The following is an 11407-nucleotide window of genomic DNA, read 5'->3' as shown; positions in this document are numbered from 1 at the left end:
TTTTTTTTTTTTTTTTTTTTTTTTTTTTTTTTTTTTTTTTTTTTCGAGACGGAGTTTCGCTCTTGTTACCCAGGCTGGAGTGCAACGGCGCGATCTTGGCTCACCGCAACCTCCGCCTCCTGGGTTCAGGCAATTCTCCTGCCTCAGCCTCCCGAGTAGCTGGGATTACAGGCACGTGCCACCATGCCCAGCTAGTTTTTTGTATTTTTAGTAGAGACGGGGTTTCACCATGTTGACCAGGATGGTCTCGATCTCTTGACCTCGTGATCCACCCGCCTCGGCCTCCCAAAGTGCTGGGATTACAGGCTTGAGCCACCGCACCTGGCTTTTTTTTTTTTTTTAAATGAACAGAGCGTAAAGGGTTACTTAGAAGAGAAACTCCTGGTTGCCACTTCAAATCCATTTTGGTTATTGAGCTTTTCAAATGGCGCCCTCTTTACCAGCTTGTCCCCTCAGATACAAGCTGCTCCCCTATTTATTCAGACCTGAGATCTGAAAACATTCCTTTCCCTGTGAGTTCAGCTAGGACAAAGCTGGAACTTTTTATACAATTTGAAAAACACATTTTTTAAAAATGAAAATTATAAAAAATCAGTGCAAAAGCATTTATAGAAAGAGACTTCTAATCCAAATTTAACTTCTCAAAATATGTTTTGACCGATTAGTATAATGTTTCAGTCTTTCTGGAGAATGCCCTTTGAAACTGTTTTTTTCTATAGAACTTCCTCCTTTCCTTTGACTTCCTTGCTCTGGAGGGGAAGAACTAGAACAGGGTAGATCCAATTACTCAGGAGGAAGGACAAGAAATAAGGAACCGAATTATCAACAGTTGGAGAAGGCAAGCAGATGTCAGTATCATTTCATAGAGTCAGAGTCAGGTGGATAAGCCAATGCTGTTGAACAGCATACTCTTCCTGCTATTCCTGAAGCGTAAGAAGTCTTTCTCTTACCAAGTCATCCTAGTTAGTAATCTTACAGGGCACAAAGAGCTCATTTGCATGTTATTGGTTAGTAATTCAAAATACCTCTAAAGTTTTGCCTATTAGGAAAGTACTATAGTCACAGGGCTGAGAAAAGGAGTAAATAAGACAGTGTATATAAAAATACTTGGTTCAGCACCGGGCTCTGTGGTTATAAATATTGTTAGTATTAGTTATCATTATTATGATGATGATTTCCAAAGTGTCCATTAAAAGATATGGAAGAATGGAGGCAGCAATAACACTAAGAGTAAATTCCCTTATCTCCAGCTCTTTATCCTCTAGTCCAACTTAATTGTCATTAAGGAAGAAAGGGCAACTTTAACAAAGATTTTAAGTTGCAGTGGATGTTCAACTTTAAATCCAGCCCACAAAAATTTCTAAGCAAAGGAGCAGAGAAGATTTAATCTCATTTTCTAGGTAGTATAGACTTACCTGTAAGAACAAAATAAAAACTTGGGGAAATGTTAGGGAAGATAAACAAGAGGTGTGAAGAACTGATTATTACAATCTCTTATTTCCCTTCTTGACTTTTACTGCTAATGGGTAATAAAAGATGCAAAGAACGTGCTGAGCAATAACCTAAATACATAAGCCAGTGTAACACAAAGATCATTTTAAAACTTAAACAATTAGGGCCGGGCAAGGTGGCTCACGCCTGTAATCCCAGCACTTTGGGAGGCCGAAGTGGGCAGATCGTGAGATCAAGAGATCGAGACCATCCTGGCTAACATGGTGAAACCCCGTCTCTACTAAAAAATACAAAAATTAGCTGGGCGTGGTGGCGCATGCCTATAGTCCCAGCTACTTCAGAGACTGAGGCAGGAGCATTGCTTGAACCCAAGAGGCGGAGGTTGCAGTGAGCCGAGCTCGCACCACTGCACTCCGGCCTAGCGCCTGGCAACAGAGCAAGACTTTATCTCAAAAAAAAAAAAAAAACCATACAAACAAACAAAAAAAACTTAATTAAAATAAGATACAATCTGCTAAAATACCAATTGGCAGGGCTAGCACAGCACCTTCTTTCATGTGTTTCTTCCTTCATACTTACACAAGGTTTGTCAAATTGCGTAGCATACTTGAGGCATTCAGAAATAATTGGGCATCGTTACTGCCTTTGAGTCAGCCTAATGAGGAAGAAAATCTTTCAATAATGATGTCATGGCCTTCATGTGATTACAGATCCACAGATAGAGTGCTACGGCAGCACAAAAGATAGAATAAAAATATCTTCCTGCAGAAAGCCCGAATAAGTCCAATGCAAAGATGATATTTGAGATGAGCCCTCATGCATGACTAAAACACTTATAGAAAGTTAAGTGCAATGAATATCACCGGCAAATGAGACAGAATTTTAAAAAGCCTAAAGCCACAAAATAGCCAATAATGTTCTAGAAACCCTTTGAAGTTCAGAGTATCCAGTTTTCATATGTGATGGGAACGGGGAATCGGAAAGTGGTAGTGAATAAGAGATGAGGTTGGAAAGCTTAATTATTCAGGATTCTACACAGCAGGGAAAAGAAACCAATTCCCGTTAGCTTAAGCAAAAAGGAGAGGAATTCAGGGTGGTAGGAGCTTGTGATAAAGTCACAAGAATGTCTCACAGAACCCAAAGGTAGAAATGACAATGGGTCCCAGGAAAAGCAGAAGTCAAGGTCTTGGAGATTATAAGTTGAAGGAGTACTCCACTTCTAATATTGCTTCTGCTCTTCTCTTGGCACTTGCTTTATTCTGCTTTCTAGTTAATCCTACTTTCTTTATTACTCAATTCATACGGTAGGTAGAAGCCAGCTAGCCATACATGTAATGCTTCCAGCTACTTTAAACTTCAGTTCAACACCTTAGCAAAAATATTCTCCAAGCAAACTGACACAAGAACAGAAAATCAAACACCACGTGTTCTCACTCATAGGTGGGTGTTGAACATGAGAACACATGGACACAGGGAGGGGAGCATCACACACTGAGATCTATTGGGGGGAACTAGTAGAGGGACGGGGATGTGGGGAGTTGGGGAGAGGTAACATGGGAAGAAATGCCAGATATAGGTGATGGGGAGGAAGGCAGCAAACCACATTGCCATGTATGTACCTATGCAACAATCTTGCATGTTCTTCACATGTACCCCCAAACCTAAAATATAATAAAATATATATACATTAAAAAATATTCTCCAAAGCTGAATCAGATATCTACTCTTCATCCATTTTGCTGTGACTAGGGGCATGAGGTTTTCAAGTTAGAAGTTCATCACAAGACTAGGTTTGTATGAAATTTTGGAAAGATTTGTATATCTTGATGAAAAGTTTAAACTTTCTTTTGCAGAGAAAAATAAAGAGTAAAGGCAAAGGTTTACAAGGATATGATGCCTTTTTTTTTTCCATTTTAAGACTAAGTAGAGGTAGCTGCGAGGTATGAGTAAAATAGTCAAGAGTGACAGGTTTTTAGTCTAAACTACAGTGAAGAGTGGTGTCATCATTTATTCAGGTAGGAGAGGGAGGGAGGTCTGGCAATATGTTGGGTTGGTACTGGGGAGGCGCAAAGTAAATTTGTTGGGCAGTGAATCGTAGAGCAACTTCTTTCACTGTGTGAAGTTTGAGCTGTCTAATAGACTTCTTATTGGAGACCTCAATTAAGCAATTACATATTTATTGCTGAATCTCAAGGGAGAAGTCTAGGTTGACAACAAACATGAAAGAAAAATACAGGTCTCAATCAAGATCAGAAGTATTTAGTGCACCAGCTTCTGCGACAAATCAATCCATCCCGTTAAAAAAAAAATGTATTCTTTTATTGCCATGAAGTTTATCTGGGTGTTATCGATTGCTCCTAGCAATGATTCAAGAATCTGGGCGCTTTCTGTCTGTGGCTGTATTGTTTCCTACAGCCTCTGAATTCTCTGCTAGAGCCTCTGTGTGTTCCAGAAACCATTAGGATAAACATAGAAGGGAAAATTGTATAGAAGGTTTTTGGAGGGGGGTAAGCTGAGAAATAACCTAACAAATAAGTCAGTACGCCACAAAGATCATTTTAAAACTTAAACTATTAAAAAAAGATATAACCTCTGAAATCAAGGTGGAGAAAAAGAATAAAAAATTAAAATTTTTTTTAAAAGATATAACCTGCTAAATTAATAATTGGCAGGTCTAGCACAGTTTCTTCTTTCATGTATTTCTTCCTTCATTTGAGAAATATACATACACACAGTGCGCCAACTCGTATAGTATACTTGAGGCACAATAATGAGGACACCCCACCTTTAAGGGTAACTGAGACATGCAGTCTTGCTGTGTTCCCAGAACAACAGGGAAATGTGTTTGTGAACTTCTAGCCAGTTTCTGCCAGATATAGATGGTACTTGAAGTTTGAAATTGCCTCACGAGACACTATAACTGGACACTATAGGACAAAAAGAGGAGGGCCTGAGGGAGAGTCCTGGGACACTCCAACATTTAAAGGTCTGGTAAAAGGAGGCAGAGCTGGCAAAGGAGACTGAGAAGGGATGCCAGTCAGTTTCAGAGGACAATTGTGTCACACAGTCTAGAAGAGAAAGTGTTAATGAGGGAATGAGCAATTAACTGTTAAACTCTCGGAGTGTCTGCACTGTGAGAGTTTTTATATCCTTGAGGACAGGTAGATATATAGAAAACTCTGAAGTTTTACTATTTTTATAATCAATATTTAACTGATTGAAGCTAGATTTTTTAGAAAACTATTTTAGCTTCTTTATGTTCAACATATACATCTTATTCTATTTAGAAATCTAATAAATTGTAAGAATAACTTACAGGAAATTTCATAGTGTTTGTCTTATTTTACATAGTTAAATAAATACTGTTAAACATTTCAAACAACATTTATAAATTTATTCTATTAATTTCTTAGGAAAATCAATGGTCTGTCCAACAAATATTTCTAAGCACTTAAAATTAATTCTTGCAAGTGTAAGTCTAATATATTTAATTTATAATTATTAGTAATCTTAACTTCCGTTTTCCTTTTTCTTTTCTTTTCTTTTTTTTTTTTTTTTTTTTTTTGAGACCGGGTCTCACTCTAACAACCAGGCTGGAGTGCAGTGAAACAAATATGGGCTACTGCAGCCCCAACCTCCCAGGTGTGACCTATCCTGTCACCTTAGCCTCTCCAGTAGCTGGGACTATAGGCACAAGCTGCCAAGCCCAGATAATGTTTCTATTTTTTGTAGAGACAGGGAACTACCTAAATATTTCTACGTTTACTTTAAATATTTTAAGGGTAAAAGTAGGCTTTCCCACAAAAGAAACAACAGTGTTATCACAGAGTCTTTGAGGATACTCTCTTAGACGGATGGAATATGCATATGCACCTAAGACACTGACCAGAGACACTGATTTCTCTTACTGTGATAGAACATACTCAGTCTTATCTGTAGTCACCTTATCCACTCGCTAAACGGTCTTGTAGGTCTTATAGCCCAGGTACGTTACATGCTTCAGTTTGGATTTCACCTATAACCATCTTTCCCACAGAACTCTGCAAGCCCACCCAGTGGTTATATCACTGGATTTAGTTTTCTTTGGCTTTTATATTATTTAAAATATCTTCTTACATAGGTCTAAATACTTCTGATCTTTATGGAAACTTACACCTTTGTCATGTTTTTTCCGTTTGGTAAGAATGGAATGTTTTCATGGGTCTAAAGCACTCTTCTGGCTACACTATACCACATAGTTCATTTCAGTCATTCTACACACCACACACACACACACACACACACACACACACACACACGAATCAAGGAGAACTGAGAGGATTGATCACTGCCTTTGACAATAAATAAATCATTGGTAACTTTGAGAAGAGTCTTTTCTGGGAGTGGTAAAGATTATAAATGAGGTAAAATTGAACAATTTGCCCATATTTGCATATGTGAGTGACTGAGATAAATTTAAAATCGGGTATGTATGATTTCATACACCTAACCTATAGAACATTACAGCCTAGCCTTACCTAACTTAAACATCCCACAACACTTACATTAGCCTGCAGTTGAACAGAAACATCTAATACAAAGTCAGCCTACAGTTGAACAAAAACATCTAATACAAAGCCTATTTTATAACAAAGTGTTAAATATCTCATGTAATGTATTGAATACTATAGAAAAAGTGAAAAGCAAAATGATTATGTGAATACTTAAAGTATGGTTTCTGCTGAGTGTATATCACTTATGCACCATTATAAAGTTGAAAAAAAAAAAAATCCTAAGCCAAATCATTGTAAGCCAGTAAGCCAGGGAGCATCTATTAAATTCTTATGTGAATCAGGTATATGTAAAAAAAAAAATTGTTTTAAGTACTTATGTGATTATCAGGACATTACCAGGAAAGTGAAAAGACACCTAAAATATCAGAGAAAATGTTTGCAAATCCCATATTTGATAAGAATTTTGATATGAATAAAAATGAAATACCCCGTTTTTATGTCTATCCTTTAAAATACTATAAAGTGACAAAATAAGATAGATCTTTTATATAGTCATATAAAAATCTGCATTATTGAACAAAATAAATGACAAAATTATAGATATAATATATATAAAAACTTCTACAAATCAAAAAGAAAAAGGCAGAATACCCAAGAGAAAATGGGATAAAACACTTGGTTGGTGCAAAAACAGAAGAGCACAAATTAGCAGCAACCACAGGAAAATCTGCTCCATTTTAGTTGTGACTTAGTAAAATACAAGTTGGTTGGTAAGATTATAGAGAAAATGGGATTTCACATACTCCTCTGGTATGAGCAGTACATAAAATCCTTAGAAAACTTTAATCGTTTCTACTAAAGCTAAACATATACATACCTATGACTTCTAGATAAATACCCACAAAAATAAATACGTATGATCTCCGAAAGATATGCACAAGAAGTTTCACTGAAGTACAATTTCTAATAGCCAAGAACTGGAGAAAAATCTAAAAATCTATCAAGGAGAGAAAAGTTAAATAAACTGTGAAATATTTATGCAATTGATAAGTCCAGGGCACTGAAAATGAATGAACTATTGCTACATGGAAAAATAAGGATCGTCCAGTGTTGTGCTGTGGCCTGCTTCTGCCAGCTTACAAGAGGCAATTACGGCCATCCCTTTCAGACTGCACATTCTGTAACTTCTTGTTTCCTTGAAATCGGCCCTGGTGGGAATATTTGTATCACAGAAATCAGTGAATACTGCAAACCAAGGCTTTTCACCTTCTTTAGAGCTGATTTACTAGCACACTACTGATGTATCTCACAAGCATAATTCCTAGGGAAACAAGCCAAACACAGAAATATAAATAATGCATGATTCCAGTTGCAGAAATTTTAAAACAGGCCAAACTAAACATTAGTGTTAGAATTTAGGAGAATGGTGGATATCTGTCTGCATGAAAGATAATGATGTAAAGGGGATGTAATAAGGGCTTGTGGAGTTCTGGTGATGCTCTGCCTCTTGATCTTGATGCTGAATGACCAGTGTGTTCATTTTGTAAAAACTCATCAAGCTGTACATTAAAGACTTGTACATTTTATGTATGTAAATGTTAATTAAAAGTTTTCTTAAAATAAAAATAAAGGCATGGCCTGATTTCATTTTTTCATGTAAAGAGTATTGTGTGTATTTGAAGAAAAATGTCTGAAATGATTACCAAAATGCTGACAGTATTCACCTCTGGACAGTGATATGTTAAGGGAAAGGACAGAGGGGTATAAAATGGAACTTGAGCTTCTTACTTTTTATACAGAGGGGTGGAGGGTGGAAATAAGTATTTTGGCTGGGCATGGTGACTCATGCCTGTAATTCCAGCACTTTGGGAAGCAGATCATGAGGTCAAGAGATCGAGACCATCCTGGCTAATATGGTGAACCTGTCTCTATTAAAAATATGAAAATTAGCTGGGTGTGGTGGTGCACACCTGTAGTCCCAGCTGCTCAGGAGGCTGAGGCAGAAGAATCACTTGAACCTGGAAGGCAGAGGTTGTGGTGAGCCAAGATTGTATCACTGCACTCCAGCCTGGTGACAGAGCAAGATTCCATCTCCAAAAAACAAACAAACAAAAAGCATTTTATTTTGGTAATAAAAATTAACAGAGGAAAAAAATAAACATTTTATTTAAATATTGCAAACAGTTTTCCTAAAATATGTTCATTTACTACTCCATTTCATCATTAAATTGGAAACAGTATTACTACATTTTCTATTTTTCAAAATTCCAAAGCAAAGAAATTTGTCTACAAAGTTCCCTCTGCAAATATTCCCCTACTTTAGGTCAAATTAGCATAAGGAGAATGAGAAGTATGAAAGAGTGAAATTCGGATGAACCATTAGGGAACATTCTTATTTATCTATGGCCCTATCTCTTCGTTTAAATCAATTTAAAAATGTATACTTTATATACAATAAAGTGCACATATTTTTAATGTATGACAAAAAGAATTCAACAAATACAAATACCTATGTAACCACCCCAATTTAAAAAGATTAAAATTAAAAAACAAATCAAATTACTTGGGGAAATAAGTTGGAATTTTTATCTTCTAGAGCTATGTTTAGAATTTTTATCTTAAAATTTTAATCTTAAAATTTTATCTTAAAAATTTTATCTTTGAAATTTTAGCTTTAATCTTAAAATAAATTAGAATTTTTATCTTCTGGAGCATGCAGTTTAGAGTTCAAGGATGCTATGTTTACAGATTAAGAAGATGCCAAAGAGGTTGGGCATAGTGGCTCATGCATTTATTCACAGGGTTTTGGGAGGTTAAAACAAGAGGATTGCTTGTGACCAGTTCAAGATCAGCCTGGGCAATATGGCAAGACCCTGTCGCTACAAAAAAATTTAAAAATTAGTAAAGCATGGTGGCTTGTGTTTGTAACTTCTGCTGCTTGGCAGGCAGAGGTGGGAGGATTGCTTGAGCCCAGGAGCTTGAGGTGACAAAGCCAGACCTTGACTCTAAATAACTAAATAAAAGCAGCAGCAGCCAGTGATTTTTCTTGACTAAATAAAGTATTTTTCAAAAGCAAATAGGAGTAAAAGGCTGAAAATAATAATTAAAAATATTTCAATGTTTTTCAAGAACACACCTCATAGGTGAGTATAATGCTTTGATTTAGTTCAAGTTTGTTTCTACAAATTCTGACATGAAGCAACATCTTCAATTTTTTCCCAATAATTAAAGAAGAAAATACAGTATGGTCTAATGTTTATTGATGGGATTCAGAAAACAAACATCTGCCAACTGTTTTCTTGAGAAAGTTGTTATGGTCAACAACTGTCTGAGGCTGGCATGCAGGTAGTAAAGGAATTTACCTAATACCAAGACAGGAATAAGTTTAGAAAGGTATATTTATTTAGAGAAAATGTGAGACATGTTGCAAGAGGGCAACTTGCCAGAGAGCAGAGGGTCTGCAAGAGGCAGAGACTGGAATGGAGTTTTATAAGAGTGCTCCTTACGCTGAATGCTTGTAGACAGGATGCTTGGGTACAGATGGGCTGTGAGCTGGGCACTCGTAACAGGATGCTTGGGTGCTAAGCCATTTACAGTTGATCCTATCCTTGGAGCATTCAATTCCCTCTACCCCTGTTTCTGTTCCTGCCAGCTAAATCCATTTTTCATATTTCTTTTAACTCCTTAGGGCTCTGCAAAAGTTAATCAATTTCTCTAAACCTCAGTTTTCTTATCTGTGAAAGGTAAATAATATTACAGGATGCAATGGAAAAATCTAGTGTGGTTTACATAATCACCTATTAGAGAGATTAAATTCTTTCAGGATAAGTCATGAGAGTTAAATGAAGTAATGCATATAAAACACATAGTATAGTGTCTACCATATAGAAAATGTACAGTTATATTGGTTATTAATTACTTTTTGAAGGTTTCTTCTCTACTAAACTGTAAGTTCCACAAGACTTGTAATATGCAACAGATTCATTGTCTCAATTCTTCAAATACATCTTCTTCACCACAGTCTTTTAATTCAATTATTAATTGAATAAATTCTAAAGTTCAAAAATCACTTTTAGATTTAAATGAAATTTGCCTCACTTATAATCACATTTAACATTCAAAGGAAACACATTAACCAAGTGTAGTGGGTAATGTTACTGAGTGATCTCATGCTTTAGAAATGAGGAGATATATTCCAGTAAGCTGAATGCTTAGCACCCAAGGGTACACAGCTTGGACAGGACTAGGTCCAAAGTTTAACAGTCTTCTGACTCCAAGCCCAGTGCTCCTTCCAATGCCACAAGCAAACTCCATAAAGATATCCTGTGCTGAATGGAGGCTGTAGAGTGGTGCAAAGACAGACATTGTATTATGTCTTAGCTTTGTGACTTTGAATATTTACCTAATCTTGCTAAATTTCAGTTTTACCATGTGTAAATCGGGAAGAGTAATAGTACAAGCCTTGAAGCGTTCCAATGGTGATTAAATGAGGTGAGGTACATAACGTGCATCACTTATATTAAGTGATCTTTAAATATTACCCACTATTATTGACCATCTCTGATTAGATTTAACAATAGGAACATCAGGAATGATATAGTACACTCAGGATTTTGTTAGAAAGAGATGAAGAAACTCCCTTCTTCCCTGCCCTAGGACATCTAGGAGTTGTCTTGGTTCACTGTTGACAAATTAATTTTCCCAAATTTCTCACTTTGGTCAGAAAGTCTTTATTGAATCGCCCAAGACTATATAATCTAGCCCATCTGTCACCAATTAACTCATCCTGTGCTCTCCCTTTCTCAAAGCAAACTGTTTGCTATTCCTTGAATATACTCTGAGTTTTCTACCTTTGCCTACTCAGCTAGCCCTAGCCCCTAGTGTTTCTTCTCATCTCCAGTGGTTCAAATCCTACCTGTACCTCATGGATCTGTTAAAAGCAGTGCTTCCATAGAGTACTCCTACTCAATGCATGGCCTCTATCACGGATTCTAAGAACACAGTTTATTTTATTTTAAAAAGCACATAGTTATTCTCTCCCTCAAGATATCATTATTATTATTGAGAATCTATAGCAGGGATAGAATTTTGAATGATTGATTCTTCTGATTAATTCAACCAAGATTGATTTTATAACTATTACTTTAGACAGCAGCCAAACATAGCCTAGATATGAAAATAAAGTCTTTGCCTTTGACAAGTTCCAGTATTATTTCTTTAAAAAATGGTTTTGTAATATAAGCGGAGGATAATACCCTTCATGTTTATTAATAACGATAATATCCATTAGGAGAAAAAGCGCAGTGGTGATTTACACTGATGACAACCATTCCTGACTATGGGGAAAAAGTGCACTTTTTTTCTGCTCTACTTTTTTTCAGTAGAGTGTTGTAAAGATTTTATAGAATCTCAGAGCTGAAAAAAATTCCTGATAATTATAGTAGTGGAGAGGACAGTGGGTC

Source organism: Sapajus apella, unplaced genomic scaffold (assembly GCF_009761245.1).
Source record: "Sapajus apella isolate SASKATOON/1434 unplaced genomic scaffold, GSC_monkey_1.0 scaffold34, whole genome shotgun sequence".
Taxonomy (NCBI): Eukaryota; Metazoa; Chordata; class Mammalia; order Primates; family Cebidae; genus Sapajus; species Sapajus apella.
This window is presented reverse-complemented; position numbering follows the sequence as displayed.